This window comes from Mus musculus, chromosome 13, assembly GCF_000001635.26.
Source record: "Mus musculus strain C57BL/6J chromosome 13, GRCm38.p6 C57BL/6J".
Taxonomy (NCBI): Eukaryota; Metazoa; Chordata; class Mammalia; order Rodentia; family Muridae; genus Mus; species Mus musculus.
In genome coordinates, this window is record NC_000079.6 from 40,756,243 (window position 1) to 40,780,554 (window position 24,312).

At 42.0% G+C, this 24,312-nt stretch overlaps 1 pseudogene; it reads left to right on the top strand.

Moving 5' to 3' along the window:
* On the top strand, window positions 21,652-22,760 carry Gm6245 (predicted gene 6245; annotated as a pseudogene).

Sequence of the window (24,312 nt, forward strand, 5' to 3'; positions counted from 1 at the left end):
TGCTCCTGTGTGTCACTGTTGCTCTTCGCAGTATTCTTCCGTACTTAGCTGCGTTCCTTGCTTTTCCCATCGCTATGACCTGTCAGGGGTAACTGTAAGGCTTTTTGTTTTGGAGAATTTTATCAGGAAGCTCCAAGGGGGCAGAAGTGTGAGGTTGGAGGAGGCTGTTCCTGCAAATAAATCAAGAAGCCAAGTGAGGGGAATGCGGTGACCGGCTGGCTTTCTTCTCTTTTTTTAGTCTGGTTTCCCAACATGTCAGATGCTTGCGAGCTTCCCTTTCACAGTTAATCTGCTTTGGAAATACTCTCCCCGACACACCTCAAGGAGTGCCTCATCACTATTGTTTGTCTCTAAAACACCCTCCACAGGTTCCTGCTTTGAACCACTTCTTCCACGGGTGGTGGGTTGTGGTGCCTAGCTGAGCGAAGTCACCAAGTCACTAGAGGTGGCCTTGAGGGTTATACCCACCCCTTGCCCTTTTCTTTCTACTTCCTGGGACGTGACCTTGTGAACTGTCCCAGGAGCAGCCACTGCTCCAGGGACTGCACTGCTCTGTCATGCCTACCCTGGTATGATGGACCGTACTCCTTAGAAACGGAGGGTCCAAACTTTTTTTTTTTCCTCTCCCTTAAGTTGCCGCTGATGAATATTTTGGCTACTGGGACCAAAAAGAAACTTAACCTTCTGATTTTGGTAGTCTGGTCACACAGATGAGGAAGAAAGAGACCCTGGGTTCTTCGAGTCAGGGAGACTCGTTGGTCAGAAAAGGACATCTACCAAGCACCTGGAAGAAGGGTGGGGCAAAGAGGAAAGAGGAGGCTCGCTTCCAGTGAGAGGTGTGAGCTGTGACATCCACAGCTGCTGTGACCCCAAATGAAGCAGATCTGGGCTGTGAGGACAGGAAGTAGATCCTGGGCAGGAAGTCAGTGAGTGGGGAAGATCGGAAACCAAAGGGACCTTGTAATCAGAGCGTCCCCACAGCCTTAACCAACTCTCCCTACAGCACCTCAGCACTGCAAGCCACACACTGCCCGAGGAGCACTAATTCCTATGGAGGACGTAGAGCCAATACTTTGGAGTTGTTCTGTTAGGGAGGGCCTAGCACAGGCTGGACAGCTTGAAGCTCAGACATCTCTCTCACAGGTTCTCAAGGCTTCAAGGCCAAGCTTAAATGGCCTCCAGGGCTGGTTCCTGGTGGTAGCATTCTTTGTGGCTTGAGGACAACTATGTTATTTTTAGTTTTTTTAACTTTATATATTACTTACTTGCCTATTTATTTACATAGTTATGTGAGTCATATTATGTACCTCACAATGGCCTTAAACTCACGATCTTCTTGGCACAAACTCCTGAGACTGGGGATCACAAGTACACATGATAATGTGCAGCTAGACAGTGAATCTCCTGTGGTGTTCTCATGTGACAGTCTACCCCTCACCTCTGTATGTGTGAGAGATTAGAGTCCCTTCCTTCTTTCCTTCTTCCTTTCCTTTCTTCTCCTTTTCACCTGCTTGTTTTCTTCTTTGGGATGAGACCAGATCCCAGGCTCTTGCACAAGCTAAGCACCTGCTCTGACCCTGAACTACATTCCCACCCTTCTTCTTCTTCCACGAACACTAACCCTGGCTGGTTAGGGCTCTGCCCTGAGACCTATTGCACTTTTCTCTCCATAAATACTCCTTTCCACATACAGCTCTGTTTGGGATTTCTCCTTGGGCCTACGACTGTGTGAAGGAACACTACTACATCAACAGCAAAGCTGCTAGCTCAAACCACCATCTGCCCATCCTTATGAGGCTGTGGTTGTTGTTGTTCTTCTGTGGGTTTTATTATTTTATAATGTACAGTACAACTCATAATCAAAACATATAGAATTGTTATTCAGAAGTTTAAAAACATATTTATTTAAACAGCTCTAGTCAGCATCTTCAGAAATGCCAGTTTTACAGAAATTGGTCAACACTGCCATCTACTGGAATTTTGTTCAAAGCTTGCTTGTTACATTTTTATTTATCTATTTAAGGCTGTAACTTATCTGCTGCTATCATTTTTTTTTCTCCTTTTTTAATTTGAGTAGAGGATGGTCTGGCTACTTAATCCAATCAATATCCTAAAAGATACACAAAGATCCTAACATCACAGGTATGGTCTCATTTCTATTTCTATTTTTCTATTTCCAAATCTATACTTGTAACATGTGGGCAAGGGATGAAGCTAGGACACTCTCTTCATAATTAGGTTGATTTTGTTTGTCTATCATAAAGTGTTTGATCCCATAGCTCACCTAATCCATGAACCAGAGAGGGGGGAGAGAGAGAGAGAAGAGAGAGAGGGGAGAGAGAAAAAGGAGAGAGAGGAGAGAGGGGAGAGAGAGAAAGGAGAAAGAGAGAGAGAGATACCAAGAAGATCTGTGATGGAAAATGAATTTATGACCCAAACTTAACAAATACTCTCCCACTGGCAATAAGGACCAAGTTCAACATTACAGAGTTGGTTTCAAAGGCTTACAGCACTATGGAGATGAGTGCATTTCTGCAGAAAGTGGAAACAGCCACCTTATGGCCCAGGCACACCACTCCTGGCCATGACCCCAAGTACTAGCAGCCCTCGGACCACAACTATGCTTACACATTCACATTTGTTGCAGCACTATCCACAGTAACCAAGATCTGTGTCTTAGTTAGGGTCTTGCTGCTATGAACAGACACTGTGACCAAGGCAACACATAGACAACATTTAATAGGGGCTGGCTTACAGGTTCAGAGGTTCAGTCCATCATTAAGGCAGGAGCATGGCAGCATCCAGGCACGCATGGTGCAGGAGGAACTGAGAGTTCTACATCTTCATCTGAAGGCTGCTAGAAGAAGACTGACCTCCAAGGCAGCTAGGATAAGGGTCTTAAAGCCCACACCCACAGTGACACACCTATTCCAACATGGCCACACCTTCCAATAGTGCCACTCCCTGGGCCAACCATATACAAACCATCACACTATGAAACCAGCCTAAATGCCCATCATGAAACATATAGAGATATATAACTGAGATCTTAAAAATACTCAACATCTTTTCTTTTCCAAGAGGTGGCTTGGCTTGATTATTCATTTCTTTGTTTATGTGTATGTGTAGGCTTGTGGCTACCCTAGCACACTTGTAGAAGTCAGAGGCCAGTCCCCAGGAGCTGGTTCTCTCCTATCACATGGGACCTGGGAATTGAACTCAGGATGTCAGGCTTGGTGGCAAGTGGTTTTCCCCTGCTCAGCCATTGCTCCAGCCCTAACTGAGTCTGATCATCTGTAAAGACGAATAAAATGTCAGTTGCAGAAAGGTGGGTCAAACTGGAGATAAAGCAGATTCAGGACATAGGTCACTTTTCTTTCACATGAAGAATCTGGAGGGGAAACAGACACACAAGATGGGAGATTAACAGGAAGTAGGTAAGGTATTAGAGCTGAGGGAACATGTTGGAGCTGTCATGAGCTGTGTGGCTGTGTCCTGGAAACATGACTGAGATTATGAGAGAGTAAGGAGAGGACAGACAAACAGACAGGAGTTGATCAGGCCATGCGCTCTATCAAGACACACCAACAGCAACCTAGAAACTCAGAGCGTGTGTTATGTTCAGCTCGAATGAGGAGGCGGCAGTGGCGGGTTAGCTAATCTCAGTAGGGGAGCATTCTTAGGTTGCTTTCATCTGGGAGGAAGAAAATGTGGTTAATGGTTTCTGCACACACTGCTTGTAGCTAAGGGCCAGGCATTCCTAACATCTGTTCTTGGACCAGAGTAAGGCTTGACCACCCCTCTGACCCTGACCTGGGAAGGCCTTCCCATTCCCATGGCCTGAGGTCTGAGATCTGAGGTCCTTGAGGTGACCATGCTTGTGTCAACAATACAGAGTCACTCAGGACTTCATCTGCTTCCCATGACAGGCAGAGGGGGGGCAGCTTAGGTAATCAAAGCACATGCATATATGGAACTTGCATAATGAAATCTAGTATTTTGTACAATGATCTATACTAATGAAAATACACTCAGTGAGTAAACAAAGACAGAGTTCAGAGGTGACAGAGGGCATGTGGGGTATGAATGAGTCTGCTTCAATTTCCAGCACTGCGGAAAAGTAAGGACAAGGAGTCACGTGGGATGAGAAGATGTTTGGTCTCATGCAATACGAGGCTGGGTAGGCAGCTGGTAGAGAGTTTGCCTGGCATGCACAAAGGTCATGGCTTCCTAGGGAGGGAGGAAAGAATGGAGGGAAGAAAAGAAGAAGGGAGGAAGGGAAGGATAACTGATGCTGTAACAGAGCATCTCAGGGGGACCAAACACCACACAATAGGTATTCTCAAAACCCATGAACTGTAAAATAAATCACTCATTGGGACACAAAGCAAGTCTAAACAAGTGTGTGTGTGTGTGTGTGTGTGTGTGTGTGTGTGTGTGTGTGTTTGTATATATGTATGCATATACATACATATACATACATATAAACATATATGTATGTGTATATATGTATTTGTTGGTGATTGTTTTTGTTTGTCTGGTTGGGTTTTTTTTTTTTTTAAGATTTATTTGACACGTATGAGCGCTCTAGCTGCATGTACACCTGCATACCAGAAAAGAACATCAGATCTCACTACAGATGGTTATGAGCCACCATGTGGTTATTGGGAATTGAACTCAGGACCTCTAGAAGAGCAGACAGTGTTCTTAAGCGCTGAACCATCTCTCCAGCCCTGTCTGGTTTTTTGACACAAGGTTTCTCTGTGTAGTCCTGGCTGTCCTGGAACTCACTCTGTAGACAAGGCTGGCCTTGTATTATTTACATACAATGTAGTATTATTGTGTTACCAATGGAATAAAGTTAGGCTGTACAGCAAATGGTACTATAGAAAATATATAAAGTCATAGGGATTAAATAGCACAGTACTGAATGATGAATGGGTCACTGGAAAAATCAAAAGAGAAAAATCAGTCCTCTAATTGAATGAACTGGAAGTACAACATACCAAACTCTCAACTATCCACAGTTAAAGAATCAGAAGTCTGTCGAACAAACAGACAGACAAACAAACAAACAGCCTAATAATGCACTTTAAGACAATGGAAAAGCAAGATCAAACCAACCCTCAAAGCACTGGATGGAAATAAATAAATAAATAAGCAGATGTGGTGGCCACACTTTTAACCCCAGCACTCAGGCAGAAGCAGACAGATTTCTGAGTTCAAGGACAGCTTGGTCTACAGAGTGCATTCCAGGACAGGCAGGGCTTCACAGAGAAAACTTGTCTTGAAAAAAAAAAAAAAAAACCCGGACTGGTGAGATGGCTCAGTGGGTAAGAGCACCTGACTGCTCTTCCGAAGGTCAGGAGGTCAAATCCCAGCAACCACATGGTGGCTCACAACCATCCCTAACGAGATCTGACTCCCTCTTCTGGAGTGTCTGAGGACAGCTACAGTGTACTTACATATAATAAATAAATAAATAAATAAATAAATAAATAAATAAATAAATCCTAACCAACCAATGAATGAATTAATAAATAAATAAATAATCAGAGCAGCAAACCCCAAAGAACCAATGCTATGAGGGGCTGGTTCCTTGAAAAAATAAGCAAGATCAACAGGCTCTTAGGTAAACTAGCCAAAGCAATGAGAAGACCAAAGTTAATAAAATTTGAGATAAAAGAGAGCCATTACAACAGAATCCAGTGAAATTCATAAAAACATATGGACATAATTTCAAAATGCACTGAATTGGAAAATCTAAAAGAAATGGATAAATTTCTTGATAAATATTCTACTAAAGTTAAACCAAGATGAGACAAATATTTTAAACAAATCTATAACAAGCAACAAATTTGAAACAATAATTTTTTAAAAAATTGAATTGACTCCTTAAAGGAGTCAAGGTATATCTAGTTTTAAATGATATGATTCTATATGTAAAAGACCCCAAACACTCTACTAGACAGTTTCTATAGCTGTTAAACTTTCAGTAAAGTGTCATAATAAAACAATAACATAAGAAAATCAATAACCTTCCTATACCCAATGGCAAAGATATTGAGAACGAAATCAGGAGCTGAAGAGATGGCTCAGCAGGTAAGAGCACTGACTGCTCTTACAAAGGTCATGAGTTCAAATCCCAGCAACCACATGGTGGCTCACAACCACCTGTAATGAGATCTGACGCCCTCTTCTGGCGCGTCTGAAGACAGCTACAGTGTACTAATACTTTATAAATATACAGCATAATAATAAATAAATATTTTTTAAAAAAGAAAGAAATCAGAGAAACAGTCTGATTCATAATAACCTCAAAAACAAAACAATGACAAACCTTTAAAATACTGAAGAGAGAAACTGAAGAAGACACTACACAATGGAGGACCTCCCAGGCTGGCTGCTTAGTAGGATACTCCTGTGAAAAGGACCATTTTATCAAAAGAATCCTACAGATTCAATAAAACTGCAATTATTCTTAACAGAATCAGGAACAGTCTTAAAACTCACAGGGAAGTATAAAAGCCTCACACATCCAAAGTGAGCCTCAAAAAAAGAATACTGCTGAAAGTATCTGATTTCAAGTTATGTAAAAGTATGGAGAGAGAGAGAGCACAGTGCATAAGAGCACTGGCTACTCTTTTGGAAGTCCCAAATTCAATTTCCAGTAACCAGAGTGTCTCACGACTATCTGTAATTCCAGTTCCAGGAGATTCAATGCCCTTTCCTAGTCTTCATGGACACCAGCCTTGTACTGAATTGCAAACACATGAGACAAAGCGCTCAAACATATAAATAAAAATACATCTCTGATTTCAATGGTACTGCCCCCAAGCAGACACACAGGTAAACTGAATAGAAGCAAAGACCCCAGAAGTAAGTTCACACAATTACAGCCACATGATGTTTGACAAAGATGCCAAAAATACTCATCAGAGAATGCCTTCAACAAATGGTGCTGAGGAAACTGTATAGCTATAGGTAAAGAATAAAAGTGGATTCTTATCTTGTGTCCTGCATAAAAACCAAACTCCAAATGGATCAAGGACCCAAGATAGGACATGAAACTCAGACTGTTAGAGGAGTCAGTACGGAGAAGCCTCTAAGATCCAGGCCCAGGTGAGTGTTGCTCATGGCTTCTCCAGAGGAGCTTTCAGCAGTGGGCATAGGTCAATGCAGAGACACACAACAGGTCAAAGTGCAGAGAAGTGACTGTGGAATGCTTATCCCTAAGTAGAACATCTACATCACCCCTCCCAAGGCTCGGGGACATCTGGGATATGGGAAAGACATGACATAAGAACCAAAGGCTGGGGAGAGCGCTTTCTGGACATGAACCTCACTGTGGCTGAAGAAGACTGAATCTATCACCATGTCATCGTGGACAGGAAAGGGGCTCCTGAGGCTTCGCTCCTCATCCCACTAAGGGACTCTCAGTGGTTGTTGGCTGAGGGGTGTTATTATCTTCAGTGGGGAAGCCACTGATAGGTTTCCTGTGTTCCAATAAGTAACATCAAAACCATACTGGAGCACCAACCAGAATGGAACTCAGTAGAAGGGGTGTTGCTGGGAGGAAGAAAGGTTTAACACAAGAGGGGTTAGAAGGAGGTAACTGGGTGACAGTGACCAAGAGCTCAGTATACACGTGTATGGAACTGTCAGGGAATAGAAAGAATCAGGTTCTCTGCAAGGAGTACAATAGTAGCCTCATCACTGTAGTTTAGCTCATTTCTCCTTCTCTCTCTCTCTTTCTCTCTCTCTCTCTCTCTCTCTCTCTCTCTCTCTCTCTCTCTCCCCCACCCCCCTCTCTCCAGATATTCTCTGGCCTTGACTTGTAAAGAGATTCAGTGATCTCCAGGACCCAGCTTATTTTTATTTTGTTGCTCTCCTGCCTTGAGCGACTGTTTCACGGTCCAAAAAAATTACTTATGCAGGAGCCATCAAACTCACATTCCAGCTCTCAAAAGGGAGAAGCTTTTTTAAAATGTAGCACAAGCTTAGACTCTAGGCACTACGGGACATGCACAACTGCATTGTCAGATAAGAGAAAGGCAGAAATGAAGTTTTTTTTTTTTTTTCTTTTCAAAGGTGGACAGCAAAGAATAATACCCCCAAATCGAGAGTGATAATTAAGTTCCCTGGGCTGGACTTGAGTTTATGATAGAGTTCAGACGGGCTTTGAACTTGCAATCTTCCCGCCTTGGCGTCCTAAGTAGCTGGAATTGTAGGTCAATGGCGTGAAGCTTGGCTTCTGTTTATTTGCTTTTCAGATCATTCATCTCCCAATATCTGGGTTACTGAATTAGAGGATCAAAACTACATGGGTAGAGTTGGGTCTATAGCAAGCACATGGAAGACCTTTTTTTCTCATATTTTCTAAGTGATAAAATATAATGACTGTTTCCAAGGCATGCACACTGCACTGGGCATTAAATTGAGAAATGAGTTAAAGCTTATGCAAGGATGTGTGCAGGTTTTGTGCCATTTTGTAGAAGAACCATAGTTGACTCTTGTTAACTTCATGGGATTTAGAATCAACATGGATGCAATCCAAGGGTGTTGTGGGATATATTAAAAAAGACAGGCAGGCTTCCTGCACTACTGCCAGCAACCAGTGGGCCACATGGCTCCAGCAGGGTGACCTCAACTTCGCCATCTCTCTGGCCAGAGCTCCGGAGTCCCTTGGCGAATCACTGCCACCAGGCCCATGCTATGACCATCCACCCTGCGGTCAGCCATCACAACACGTATTTACCCAGTAGAATCAAAACTCTTAAAGCTTATAATTAACCAACCAGATTTATGTATCAATAAATTCTCAATTTACAATATGCCAATACAATAATTTCAGAACCAATTGATAATGATCAAAGCTTTATGCCAATTATTCTAACCTTTTGATATCATAACTACCTGTGTCTGGTGAAAACCACACGGGTTCAATTCTGCCTCCATCATGTCCTTCCCCGTCTCTCCCTGAGACCTTCTCTGTCTCTCAACTCTTAGCGTTGCCTCCCTTTTCCCTGTCCAATCACAGGCCTCCTGATGCCCTAATGTGATTGGACAGGGAAAATTCTACAAAACAAGGGCGTGTCTGTGAGGGAGTTGATAATTGTGTTGAGTTGGGAATACTCATCCTAAATGTGGCTAAGGTCAAAGACTGAAGGAAAAGGAGAAAGCAGGCAGAGCACTAGCATCCATCCTTCCCTGCCTTGTGACTGCACATGCAATGTCACTAGCTGCCTCACGCTCATGACACCACGCCTTCCCCACCGCGATGGACTGTATGACCAGAAACTATGAGACAAAACAAGCGCTTCCTTCATTAATTTGCTTTTGGCAGGCACTTCTGTTGTAGCAAGAAGATAAGTCAGTAATATGAGACATGAACAGAGACTCTCAGCATTTCAGTATATGAACAAGTCAGGGGGCTGAGAAATCTAGACCAATTGGTTAAGGAAAGATCAGGGACTAACTGTAAAGCTTAACACATAAAATTTCCTGGAGATGACCTTGATCTACTAAATTCTTGCCAGAAGTGGATCTAGTCTAGAAGTATGGCATCCCTTGCAACTTGCTGACTGGCACATTTCATTGTTGCAAATCCCTCCAACCTATAAACAACTACTGAATTCTAATAAAATGGACCCTTGGCAGTGTGAGGCTTCCCATGACACAGTTTGAAATTCATTCTGAAAGAGAGAGAAAAGAAAAGAAAAGAAAAGAAGAGGAGAGGAGAGGAGAGGAGAGGAGAGGAGAGGAGAGGAGAGGAGAGGAGAGGAGAGGAGAGGAGAGGAGAGGAGAGGAGAGGAGAGGAGAGGAGAGGAGAGGAGAGGAGAGGAGAGGAGAGGAGAGGAGAGGAGAGGAAAGGAAAGGAATAAAGAAAAGAAACAATTGAGATGAATTGGTGAGTTGTTAACAGGAAAAGGAGATGGACAGGTATGTAGATTAGAAAACACTGAAAATAGTTAACTGTTGAGCTAACTAGTAAATATGTACATTGTACTTTGAGATTGGTTCTAAGCTGGGCGGTGAAAATGTAGGCCTTTAATCCCAGCACTTGGGAGGCAGACGTAGGCGGATCTCTATGAGTTTGAGGCCAACCAGGTCTTCAAAATAAGTTTCAGGCTGGACAAGGCTATATAGAGAGACCCTGTCTTGAACAACACCCCAAAAGATTGGTTCTTATAGAGAGAATATCTTGTGTATTGTATGGATGCATCACCTGCTTAAACAAAGAACAAAAGAAAACTCATCTTTAATTGATCTCTGCACACTCCATACAAACGTCTTTATAGAACCATGTACTGCTGGTAAGATTTATATATTACAGAATGAAATGCCAAGAGGACAACCCTGACAGGATTCACCCTCAATACTGAGGCCTGCTCTTCCAGCTTCCTGATTGATCCTGCCTCAAACTGATGCTGTTTCCAGAGACTTACTTCTAGGACAGCTTCAAATAGGACTGCTAATCCCAGGTGACCTTGGTTCATCCAGCCTTTCAGACTGTTCCAGCTGGGACTTCAGTTAAGCCCTAAATTGTCTCAACATACAGAGACTGAACAACAAATGATGTCAGCCGCTTTTCTTTTGACATAACCATCTCCCCAATTTCCTTTTGGGCCCCTTAACAGGAATTCTTTGCTGAAATCAGCAGGAAGCAATTATATGAAGACCATCTTCCCTGTCCCTTAAGTTGGAGTGAATGACTTTGGTCATCTTATGAATTATTAATATGTTGTCATTTTAGAGGATGATTTACAAATAATTATGGTCTTAGACAGGAGATAAATGAAATGGGGAACATAGATTTAGGGATTTCTTTTCTCTTTACTTTTCTCTATCCTTTCTTTCTTAGGGAAGGGAAGGGGGATAAAAAGAAAAAAGAGCAATATAGATAACTATAGAAATTAAACAGGGCTGGTGAGATGGCTCAGTGGGTAAGAGCACCCGACTGCTCTTCTGAAGGTCCGGAGTTCAAATCCCAGCAACCACATGGTGGCTCACAACCATCTGTAATGAGAAGATCTGACTCCCTCTTCTGGAGTGTCTGAAGACAGCTACAGTGTACTTACATATAATAAATAAATAAATAAATAAATCTTAAAAAAAAAAAAAAAAAAAAGAAGGAGCGAAGTATCCACACTTTGGTCTTCCTTAAAAGAAAGAAAGAAAGAAAGAAAGAAAGAAAGAAAGAAAGAAAGAAAGAAAGAAAGAAAGAAAGAAAGAAAGAAAAAAAGAAAGAAAAAAAGAAAGAAAAAAGAAAGAAAGAAATTAAACAAATAAGGCTAGGTTATTAATTCTACTCTTAATCCAAAAAAATTATAACCATAATCTTACATTGGTAGAGATCTTCATATTTTGATACAAAGTTGAACTTACATTTTCTCACACTGTTACAAATTTGGGGGAGGGTCTCAAGACAGGGTTTCTCTGTGTAGCGCTGGCTGTCCTGGAACTCACTCTGTAGACCAGGCTGGCCTCGAACTCAGAAATCCACCTGCCTCTGCCTTCCAAGTGCTGGGATAAAAGGCATGCGCCACCACTGCCCAGCAATACAAAATTTTGTATATTGATCCAGGACTAACGTTCTCATTGGTATAAATCTTTGTATATTGATACAAAATATAAGATTAATTTGTTACAACATATTTGTATATTTCAACTCTTGTATAGGTTACTACAGTACTTTAAAACTGCAAGGCTTAATCAAAGTCTTTTAAATAGCTTCTCTTACAAACTGTTCAGGATAATTAAGGTTTTTTTGTTTTTTTTGTTTTGTTTGTTTGTTTTTTTTTTTTTTTTTTTTTTGGTTTTTCGAGACAGGGTTTCTCTGTATAGCCCTGGCTGTCCTGGAACTCACTCTGTAGACCAGGCTGGCCTCCAACTCATAAATCCACCTGCCTCTGCCTCCCGAGTGCTGGGATTAAAGGTGAAAGTTAATAGTTATCAAACTCAGGGTCATGTTAGATACTAATCTGAATTATCACAGAAATAAATATACATCCTGGATTGTATAGATAATAAATAGCTGGAGAGAGGCAACATTTGCTTTTTTTTTTGGATATGCTGTGAATAGATAGATGGTTCTTCAAAACCTCAGAGATCCTCAGAATATGGCATTTATAATTATTTCATTATTAAAAGATCTTTTGACTACGAGACAGGTCTGCTCCTGAGTGTACCCCTATTCCACTTCAAAGATGAAGAGAATCAATAACTTCTCTATGGAGTTGCTTCAATTGTAGAAAGCAAAGCTAGCCCCTGGGCAAAGAAAATATACGTGCTTCAACTACAGACAAATAAAGGACAAATGGATGCAGGGAAGTTGATTACCAAGCTCTGCCAAGACAGGGTAAACATGTTGTTCATAATTCCTGCTTCACAAAATTTGTCAGATATACTGGATCAGAACACTGAAGATGGATGCTCTAAAGTTATAGAGACAATATTGGGGTCTGTCCAGATGATCAGCTGTCTCTATCATTTCTATAATTTTTGGAAGCTGTGTTCCAGTTCTTCCTGTATACTCAGGTAATATTTATCCTTCTCAGATCTCTGATGGGGTTGAAGACTAGATAATCACAGTCTTACTATAAGCTTAAGTTGTTTAGGGTTTAAAAAGATGTTCTAGATCTAAAAAGATGTTTTTAGAATAGTAATGTAAATTTGGATTAAAAAGTATGTTAAGTACAAAACTTTAAACACACCAAAATAAGATAGATAATAGAATATTTTCTAAAATTTCCAAATACTATAGACATTGTAAATGTATATCATACTTCATAGTTTTCATAATTGTTATAATTGTATATTTAAATTTGAAAGAAAGGGAGCCTTTTACTGGACTAAAAAAGGGAATTGTAAAGAGAATGTTTTGTGTATTACATGGATGCATCACCTGTCAATTAAAAAGCCTATGGCCTATGGCTACCCAGGAAAAAGAGGTGGGACATCCATGAGACAGAAAGGATTCTGGGAGAGAGTCAGGCAGGAGATTCACTAGGAAGCTGTATCAAGATGCATGGTACCTTAGCACAGGTAACCAGCCATGTGGCAGAATATCGATTAAAATAAATGGATTATCAAAAAAAAAAAATAAAAATAAATGGATTATCTTGTTATGATTCTAGTCAGAGAAGACCCTAGCTATATGTCCAAGGTATCTGTAAATATAAGTTGAGTCTGAGTCTTAGTTCTGGAAGCATAAAAATGGGAGAAAGAACCAGTAATAACTTCAACAGGTTCTAGACTTAGAACAGTATTTTAAAAAATATTTATTTATTTTATGAGTACACTGTAGCTGTCTTTATACACCCTAGAAGAGGGCATGGGATCTCATTACAGATGGTTGTGAGCCATCACATGGTTGCTGGAAATTGAACTCAGGACCTCTGGAAGAGCACTCTTAACCACTGAGCCATCTCTCCAGCCCTAGACCGATATTTTTAAGTATGTCTTCTACACAACAATCAGGGGAGGAACTTGGGGTGAGGTTCAGTAGTACAGCACTTGCTTACCATGTGTGTGGCCCTGGGTAAGAACTCCAGTACTGCAGGAAATAACACACAGGAAAAAAAATAAATAAAAAGAAAAGAAAGGAAGAATAAGCCTTAGAGAATATGTTTTGAGACTAATATATTTTTAAGTCATCTTGTAGTTAATGTAGCAGATTTTAGTTGTATTTACATTCCCTGATGTTCTGTGTACGCATCTACTACATTAGGAACGCAAGGAACAAACACTGCTGTATTTATGCAGCAATAAGTGACATGCAACATTGAAAATAAAATGCATTCATAAACAAAAACCAAGAGAGTGTGGCAGTGGGGTTAAAGACATTATGACCTGGCTGTGCAGGGGGAACTCAAGTGGCTTCCTGCAACTTTCAAGACTTATCCATATTCAGCGACAGCCAGAGCGTGCCAGAGAGCTCAGCAGATTGCAACCAAAGACAAGAGTTATTTCCCAGCATCTGCTTGTGCAAAGAGCATAAAACACTTAAAGCTATGTGTGTTCTCTTTCTCGGCTAGTGGTTTTTTGTTGAAGCCAATATGTTTATTTGAGAACAATTCAAATGCATTTACTGGAACAGAGATAGACACAGAGACAGAGACCCAGGCCAGACTTGTGCATTTTGATGCCACTCAGCCAGTTTTCTTATGATGTATCCTTCTGATTTTTGGGAGTGTAAAGCCCCCATGTATTAACAGCTCTATCCCTTGATGAGGACCAGGAAGGATACTGAGGTCCTTGGTTCTAAAGGAAGGACACAGGACCTGACCTGGTGACACAAATCTTTAATCACAGCACTTGGGAGCCAGAGGCAGGCAGATCTCTGTGAGTTTGAGGTCAGGCTGGTCTACATAGTGAGACCCTGTCTCAACTCCTCCTTATTCCTCCCCACAAAAAGAAAGTACTGATTTGAGCTGACTCATTTTGAGGCAGAAAATGAAGGGAAAGTGATGGAATTAATATCTTAATTTTTAAAAAAGGAAAGAAAGAAATCACACAGGCACCACCTTGTGGCAGGAAGTGTGTTTTCTAGACCAGTCATGTCAGAAGCGCCTCAAGATGGGAAGAACCAGGAACCATTATAGACTCAGAGTCTGACAAGATCTTGGGCCGGTAAGTTTAAACAGTGAAACTGGAAAAACATCATTTAAAAACAAAGTACTAAAGCGCTGCAGTGATCATAGAGCTTATTGTGCATCATGCAGACAATGCTGGATGTTACAGACTTGAGCTTGGAATACACACCATGGAAAAGTGTGCCCACGATCCTGGAAAGAATGTCAAACCAGGCGGCACAACAGGCACATCACTTTAGCTTGGTTGTGGTCATCATTTCACACTGTGTGCACATGTCAAATAGTGCACACACACCTAGAATATATACAATTATTGTCAGAAATATTCCATTTAGCATGAAAAATATAATAATGGCTTGAGGCACATAGCCTTTGCTCACTAAAGCAAAGGTGAAGCCAGTTTACTTTATAAGCAAAGGCAAGCTCAGGGCCTATTCCTCTGTTTTCTAAATATTCCCTGGGCCTTGAGGTAGAGGCTGATACAGATGTTCCATTTAGGGCTGAACACTCAGAAAAAGACTTTTTCTCAGCACTTTGACCAGTTATGAGTCTCTGCATTAACTGCTGCCCACTGCAGAGAGAAGCTTCTCTGGCCAAGGTTCTGAGCAGCACAAATCTACGGGCAAAAATGTAAATAGGAATAATTTACCATTATTTCATGACATTGTTGTGATAATCCAATGAAATCAAATATATAATTAATAGTAGATATTACCATCATAATTGTTTTTATATAAGCAGTAAGGTACGCTGCAAGGATCTCTGAAACATAAATTAGAACCCATTAACTCTTCGCCAGTAGTGAATAAGGGTTTATCTCACTGAATTGCTGTGAAATGAAGGAGCAGGAATGTGGCTCAGTAGTGGTGTGTTTGCCTCATATGCAGGCCCTGGGTTCAATCCCCAACCATGAAGTGGGAAATGAAATCATAGGTGCAGTCAGTCTCGGAAATTTATTTTCGATAACAACCAGGAAACACGATCAGACTGAGACACTGAGTCTTCTTTGTCAGCTATGATGTCAACATATATTCATGATCATATGTGTTTTCTATCATCTGTGACTCTGTTCTGCTTTACGGAGATGGAAATCAAAGCAGTCATTCTTTAATAAGATGTCTTCCTCTCACACTCTTCCACACTCCTCCCTCAACACTGGGTCTCTCTCTGATTCAGACACTCAGCTAGAATGGCTTGGTCATAAGCTGACTAGACCTATCTGCTGTCTCTGGTCCCCAGTGCTGGGGGTTCAGCTATGCTCAACTATTTATGTGGGTGCTGGGGATTCAAAGTCCAGTCCCAATGAAATGTTTTCCTTTATAAGAGTTGCCATAGTCTGTCGGGGCCTAGCAAACACAGAAGTGGATGCTCACAGTCAGCTATTGGATGGGTCACACGGCCCCCAATGGAGGAGCTAGAGAAATTACCCAAGGAGCTAAAGGGAACTGCAACCCTATAGGTGGAACAACAATATGAACTAACCAGTACCCCTGAGCTCTTGTCTCTAGCTGCATATGTATCAAAAGATGGCCTAGTCGGCCATCACTGCAAAGAGAGGCCCATTGGACTTGCAAACTTTATGTGCCCCAGTACAGGGGAACCCCAGGGCCAAAAAGGGGGAGTGGGTGGGTAGGGGATTGGGAGGGTGGGTATGGGGGACTTTTGGGATAGCATTGAAAATGTAAATGAGGAAAATACCTAATTAAAAAAAAAAAAGAAAAAAAAAAAAGAGTTGCCATAGTCACGGCAACTTCTCACAGAAATAAAACCCTAACTAAGACAGGGGGTAAAGGTGTTTGTTCCTAAGCCTGGAGACCTGAGCTCAACCCCTGGACCTAAATGGTGGAAGGAGACAGTCAATTCTGGCAAGTTGTCCTTTGATCTCTACACAAGAACAATTGCAAGGGAAACCACATATTTACTGTACACGCATGCACACACACATGCACTCACATGTACACACACTCAAATAAATATATTGATAAATTCCAAGTTTCAGCATTATAGCTTAATTCAGATCAGAACACAGAGCTGATCTCTGAAGTGGGTGTGGATCTAAAAGAAGAAGGCTCTAAAATGTGAGCCCTCGCTGCCACCTCAGTCCACTGAGGTTATTATAACAAACCACCTTAGACTGGTCATCTCTGAAGTATGGAAATGCATCACCCACACTCCTGAAGTATGGAAGGTCTGTGACCTAAGTGCCAGAATATTCAGTATCTGCTGAGAGCTCAGCATGTGGATTCATTTCTGTGTTTTGCCCTCACATAGAGGAATATCCATCTGTTCTCCCCACCCTCACCCCAATGCACCCAGCCTTCCTCTTCCGGAAGAGGCCATGTGGCTTGGCTGGCCACGGAAAGCAAAGCCTTTTATACAATAGGCAAGCACCCAACAAAGAAGCTACTCCCAAGTCCTACAGTGCAGGTATGGAGACGTCTACGTGACGGCACTGACTGAGTGAGCTATGGTAAGAAGTCAGAGTACCCAAGTCTCTTTCTTTCTAAATAGGTCAGAGCTCTGTGAGTTTCAGGAGAAGAGGTACAGAACATTTGCACCCCAGTTTTCTTATATGTACACACAAGAAAGCATGGTTTTTCTAATGTGTGATATAAACCTAGAAAATGAATGTGGGAATAGACTTTAAGAGTTGGGTTGTGTGGTGATTTGAATATGCTTGGCCCAAGGAATGACACTGAGGTGTGGCCTTGTTGGAGTAGGTGTGACCTTGTTGGAGGAAGTGTGTCTTGGTGAGTGTGGGCTTTAACACCCTCATCCTACCTGCCTGGAAGCCAGTCTTTTTCAAGTGGCCTTCAGATAAAGATGTAGAACTCTCAGTTCCTCCTGCCCCATGCTTGTTTGGACTCTGCCATGTTCCCTCCTTGGTGTTAATGGACTGAACCTCTGAGCCTGTAAGCATCTGCAATTAAATGTTGTCCTTATAAGAGCTGCCTTGGTCATGATGTTTATTCATAGCAGTAAAACACTAATTAAGACAGAAGTTGGTACCAGGAGTGGGGTATTGCTGTGATAAGCCTGGCCATACTTTTGTCTGGAAAATGTTGGTTTGGGGACTTTGGAATGGAATGCCATGGAATGCTTTAAGTGGGGCCTAATGGGACATCATAGTAGGAATATGGAAGGCTTTGTTGCTAAGGATGATTTGAACTGTGGAACCCTGGCTCTAGAGATTTCAGAGAAGAATTTTGATATGTGTCTGAGAGACTGTTCTTGTGATATTTTGGTGAAGAACGTGGCTGCATTTTGCCCTTCAAAGAGTCTGCCTGAGGCTAAAGTGAAGAGATTTAGATTAATTACTTTGAAAAAAGAAATCTCAAAACAGCCTATTATAAATTCTGTTGTGTGGTTACTAAAGTTCACTCTTATAAAGAACATTTTAATGAAAAGGAACAAGTTCAGGAAGGAAAAATATAAAAAATATATGGTAATAAAGGAGCACCAGGAAATGTAATGGAGCTAAATCCTATGTTCAAGGAAATGAACAGATCAAGAGAGTGGTGACTTTGGGACAAGATCTCACCCAGATAAACTTAGGTCCAAGTATGGTGGTACACACCTTTAGTCCCAGGTGACAAAGGCAAGCAGATCTTTTAGTTAAAGGCCAGCCTGGTATAGAGCAGGTTCCAAGTAGAGAAAAGATTAAGTCCAGGTTTGGTGGTACATACCTTTGATTCCAGCATTTAGGAGACAGAGTCAAGCAGATCTCTGAGTTCAAAGTTGAGCTACAGAGCAAGATTCAGGACAGCTAAGCTTAGGCAATGAGGGAAACCATTGGAAAACAGAAAGCTGATGATAATGTAATAGAATAAGGGGGCCATAGTTTAGCCCCAGCAAGCAGCAGAACTCAGCACCTTTGCCCATTTGGCTCTGTCAAGAGGACAAGGAGACTACTGGGACAACTGATGCTGGTTGTAGGAAGCCATTCCAGGCTGTAAACAGGCCAGCCGGATGGAAATCTGCTCCAGGCAGTAAACAAGCCCATGTTTGGTGGATGGCCCGCCCTTAATCCCTGATTGGCTGAGCAAGCCTGCCTGGTGAGGTGATGTGACCTGTGGTGATTGGTGGGGGTGTGGTTGTGGCTGGAGTGAGAAACACTTGTAACCAGAGAGGCTGGCGGATTTTAAGAAAGAAGCTGCCTGAGTAAAAACTGCTTTAAGAAGAACCTGTGGTTGCGTTTTGCTTGCTGGTCGAGTGGGACAAGACAGCTGGTTAGCTAGAGATAAGTAATTAGTGGTGATTAAGACAAGACCAGCATCACTGAGGTGAAATCTGGAAAGAATTTTCTGAGAGCACAAAGAAGGTGTGTTCCAGAGATAAACAAGGTTATGCCTCATGCTGCAGCTGTACTTCGTAATGTGTAAGAGTCACCCAGGTGGTACTAGTTTTGAAGGCATAAAGGGATCATGAAGAGCAGCTGAGGTTGGCACTGTCATGAAAGAGGTCATGGAAGGCCATTGGTGAAGGTACAGCCTCAGTTGCAGTTGATGGCCAGGCCTGAAGGGGTGTTGAGGCTTGGCACCAGGAAGGGAACCTATGAGAAACTATTGGTGAAGCCAAGTTGCAATATTGGAGATGCCAATACCATGGGATGACCACCAACACCAGTAGCAGTAATGCAGTGGAGTCAACCAAAGTCGTAAGAGTCCTACAGTGAGCAGAGCTGGAGAAGTAACCCAAGGCCTTTGGAGGAGCCCAGAAGATCATGTGTGTAGGTCCTAGACACTGGAACAAGAAGTGGTAAATTGAAAGTTGCCTCAGATACCCCAATATTTTAGAAATGTCAGAGCCATGGAATTCCTCTGGAGAAAGCTGCTCACAGGGAGTAAAAGCAGCACAAGGGGATGAAGTCTGTTGCTGCTGAATGCCAGATTTGTCATCAGTAAACAAGGGTGAAAGAAGTTGGAGTTCTGAGGAGTGCTTCCACATCAGATATGAAGATGTAAAGTTTGCTGTTCACCCAGCTGGTTTTCTGTCTTGTCCAGCACTTTGGACTTTATATGGGATTGCAGTTAAGAGACGGCATGAATCTCAGAAAAGACTTTGAACTTTGGATTTTTAACATTGTTGAGTCTACTATAGACTATGGGAACTTTTGAAGTTGGATTAAATGTAGTTTGCATTATGCTATGTTTAGGTATGGCCCCATAGACTCATGTGTTTGAACAAACCTGTGGGGCCAGAGAGTGGAATGTGGTGGTTTGAATATGTTTGGCCTAGAGAGTGACACCATTAGGAGGTGTAGTCTTGTTGGAGGAAGTGTGTCACTGTTGGCATGGGCTTTAAGACCCTCATCCTACCTATCTAAAAGCCAGTCTTCTCCTAGTGACCTTCAGATAAAGGGGTTTCTGGTCTGTATACAAGGAGAGACAGCAAGCAAAGCACTGGTATGCATGCAGCTCTTCATTGCTCTTTGATCTTTGCTGTGGGTAAATATAAGGTGATCAGATGTTCCAAGTTCCTGCTGCCTGCAATAATGGACTATAATCTGGAACTGTGAGCTGAATTCTTTCTCCCTGAAGGGTCTTTTATCACAGCAATAGGAAAAGAAAGTAAGACAGCTTATTGGCTGAAGTTCCATGAAGTGGCTTGAACAATTCAACTAATTAATCAGGTAAAGCTGGATCCAATGATGTAATATTCAATAATATTAAGGGGCCAAGCCTCTGTGACATGATGCAGAGAAAGACTCTAAAGGAAAGAATGTGCAGTGGATGGGAAGCTTAACCATACATAATTCATAATCAATATTCCCTCCAACAGATCTTCAGCCTGAGGGCTGTTTTAGGATGGATTGTGCAGCCTGACAGATGTTAGCCCACTTGTATTTAGGTACCTTTGTATGTAAGAGTGAGGGTGATAAGCCGATCGTGGTGGCGCACGCCTTTAATCTCAGCACTTGGGAGGCAGAGGCAGGTGGATTTCTGAGTCCAAGGCCAGCCTGGTCTAAAAGTGAGTTCCAGGACAGCCAGGGCTACACAGAGAAACCCTGTCTCAAAAAACCAAAAACAACAACAACAAAAAAGAGTGGGGGTGTGTAGTGGCTATTCCTGGTTGTCAACTTGACAATATTTGGAATGAACTACAATCCGGAATTGGAAGGCTCACCAGTGACCCTTATCTGGAGGCTTGGAGATCCTTATCTGGATCTTGGTTTGAAGATCTTGAGCCATAGTGGCTATGGATTCCAGAAGATTGAATCTCCGAGTTAAGGAACACACCTTTAATCTGGGCTATGCCTTTCATCTGGGATTAAAGGTGTGGTGGAACACACCTTTAATCTGGGCTACACCTTTTGCTGGAGACAATATAAGGACATTGGAAGAAGGGAGTCTAGCTCTTGCTCTTGCTCCTTCGCCTGCTTGCTGCGTGAGACTGAGTAACTGCTAGATCCTTGGACTTCCATTCACAGCTGCGACTGAACCATTGTTGGGAATTGGGCTGCCGACTGTAAGTCATCAATAAATTCCTTTACTATTTAGAAATTATCCATAAGTTCTGTGACTCTAGAGAACCCTGACTAATACAGGGTGATAGTATGTTTCTGAGTGTGTGTAAGGGTATGCATATATGTGGAAGCCAGAGGACAACCATGTTGCTCAGGCACCACACAGGCAGAATCTCTCACTAGCCAAGGACTCACCAAGTTCACTAGGCTGGCTGGCCAGCGCTCCCTGGGATCTCATGCCTTCACCTCTCCAGCACTGGGATTACAAGTCCCCGCTACTACACCTGGTCTTTCTTTTCTCTAGTAAAGGTATGGGCTGTGTGGGTCCTATGCGTGCTAGGAAAGCTTTCTACCACTGAGCTATTCACGCCCGGTTCTCTTTCCCACATTTTATTTTCAGAGAGAGTCTCACTAAGTTCCCAGCCTAGTCTTGAACATATTCTGCAGCTGAGCCAGTACTTGAATTTGTGATTCTCATGCCTCAGCTTCTTGAGTACCTGAGATACAGGCTAGGATCACCTGACTTGGCTCAGAGACATTTCATTTGTTAAATCTTGGCAGTGAAATATGATAGCTTATATAAATATGAGATCTGCGCTGCAAGGCCACTGGTCCAGACAGGGTTTTCTGGCGCTCCGGGGCTGAGGAGCTTCAGCCCAGCGGTGCCGGTGCTTGGCTAAGCCCGGGCACCGAGGACTAGGCCATGGGGCCGCGCCCTGAATAGAAGAAAGAGAATGAAAGAAGTAGACAATATAAGAGAAGAATGGGTTTGTGAAACAGGCCCTCCTGACAGTCAACCCCTCAATGATAATCAACAAAAGGACTGTGAATATTATGTTGACAGCCTTTTTGAGGAAGCAGGGAAGGCTGGTGCCAAATGCTTGTCCCCCACTGAACAGAAGAAACAGGTAGATGTAAATATAAAATTGTGGAAAAACGGATTCACTGTCAACGATGATTTTAGAAGTTACTCTGATGGTGCAAGTCAGCACTTTCTGAACTCCATCAAAAAGGGGGAATTACCTTCAGAATTACGGGGAATTTTTGATAAAGAGGAGGTGGATGTTAAAGTAGAAAATAAGAAAAATGAAGTATGTATGTCTACAAAGCCTGTGTTCCATCCCTTCTCAGGACAGGGCCACAGACTAGCTAGTGCTACACCAAGAATCGTTTCTAAAGCAAAGAGTGTTGAAGTTGACAATAAAAGTACTTTGTCTGCTGTTTCACTGAACATCTTGGAGCCCATTACCAGGATCCAGATCTGGTTAGCCAATGGGGAAAGAACTGTCCAAAGATTTAATGTTTCTCATAGGGTGAGCCACATCAAAGACTTCAATGAAAAATACCAAGGATCTCAGAGAAGCCCTCCTTTTGCCCTGTCAACAGCTCTTCCTTTCCTCAGGTTTCTGGATGAAACGCTCACATTGGAAGAAGCAGATTTGAAGAATGCTGTAATCATTCAGAGACTCCAAAAAACTGCCAAGCCTTTTAGAAAACTTTGATAGTTTTTATTTTTGAGATACTGAGAAAAATGATGGTTGCAAGTAGATATGCAGAGTGGGAGACAGAAGTCAGTGTGACTAAACTTGGGGTTTGAGGGCTTTTTAATCCCTTATGAGGGGGTTCAGTCGTCACAAGCTAGGAGAGTGACATGGCTCTAAGCCAGGGTCAGTGCATTTTTCTCAACAGGCTATTCAAAAAAATACCTATTTTTCAAATATTAGTTAGCCAATATGACATATTAAATAGCTGTGTCATTAATCTTAATGTGGTCTAAATTAGCAGAGTATTCAATTAGCTAAATCAGCATCAACATTCAAATATTATTTCCAAACAGCAGATATTTATATAAATGTTAGCTATCTCAGTTTTTAAATAGCAATACATTAAAATATTATCCATGCCATAAAAAATATGAGTTAAGCTGAAGACAAGTGATTATGAGTGCTTAGCCTTATATGGGGACCTCTATATCATTCCATACCTCTACTCTTACATATCTTAACAGGATACTGTTAAGGCTATTGGAACATCATGAAGAAAAAACAGATGCAATTTAAGAGCTGGAAGATGGGAAATGAAGACTGTGAAATGCTGTCTTCTAGGCATGATGTGTGGCCATAGTCCTCATGAACCCTCAGTCGTGGTGGTTACCTCCATATTACCTGTAAAAGATCAAGCCAGTTAAAATCTACCATGGATTGGGGAGGAGCTTTTAAGGCCTCAACCCTAGCTGAGGTGTGATTGGCAGTTGATGGCTACTGGAAAAGAGTCTTTTTGCAAGAAGGTGGTTACTAGCTGGTTGCCTACGCCTCGGTGGATGATCCCATACCTATGTGTACATGAGCAGCACAAATTTGACTCAGTTTACTACATAAACAATGAAAAAGAAAGATCATGAAATAAAAAGTAAGAAAGAAAGATCATGAAGCTGGAAGTAAGATAATATTGAGGGGCACCACAGGAGTAACAGATGGAAAGGTTAAATTGGAGATGATCAAAATGCATTGTATACCTGAATGAAATTTTAAAAAAACATAAATATTACTTAATCTATATTATAGGAAACACTCTATCAAAACTTGACTAGAGCTAATACTATGTGTCTCATGCTGGGTCTAGAGGAGCTCTAGCAAGAAGGGGCTGGAACACCTTGAGAAAGACTTCTAAGTGCACATTTACTTGTTTCTCTAAGCCAGTGTTTTTCAACCTGTGTTTTGAGGTCAGATATCAGATGTCCTTCATACCATATATTTATATTACAATTCATAACAGTAGCAAAATTATAGTTATGATGTATTAATGAAAATAATTTTATGGTTGGGAGTCACCACAATATGAAAAACTGTATTGAAGGGTTACAGCATCAGGAAGGTTGAGAACCACTACTCTTAGGTGTCCTCTAGTCACACCTGTGCTGGCTTACTAGGGTTCCCCCACATGAGAAGCAGTGCTCCTCAGTCCTGTCACCTGGCTCTGTTGCAGATTAGCACAGAACTGACATGTCTAGAAGACTAAAAAGCAATCACCAGCCCACTTACCTCTAGCCCACCATCTGATTCTCCTTGAGGGATGAGGCCATATCAACAGACCTGCACGGGTTGGTGTGGCATCGAGCTTTGTCCTTTGTAGTAGGAGCAGGCGGGTTAGCCTTGCAAGTCATCGTTGTGTGTATTCGTGTGCTGCTGTTAGTTCATAACTCAGCGGGAGACACCTTAGCTCACCCCTCAGGCTGTCACATCCTCTGGG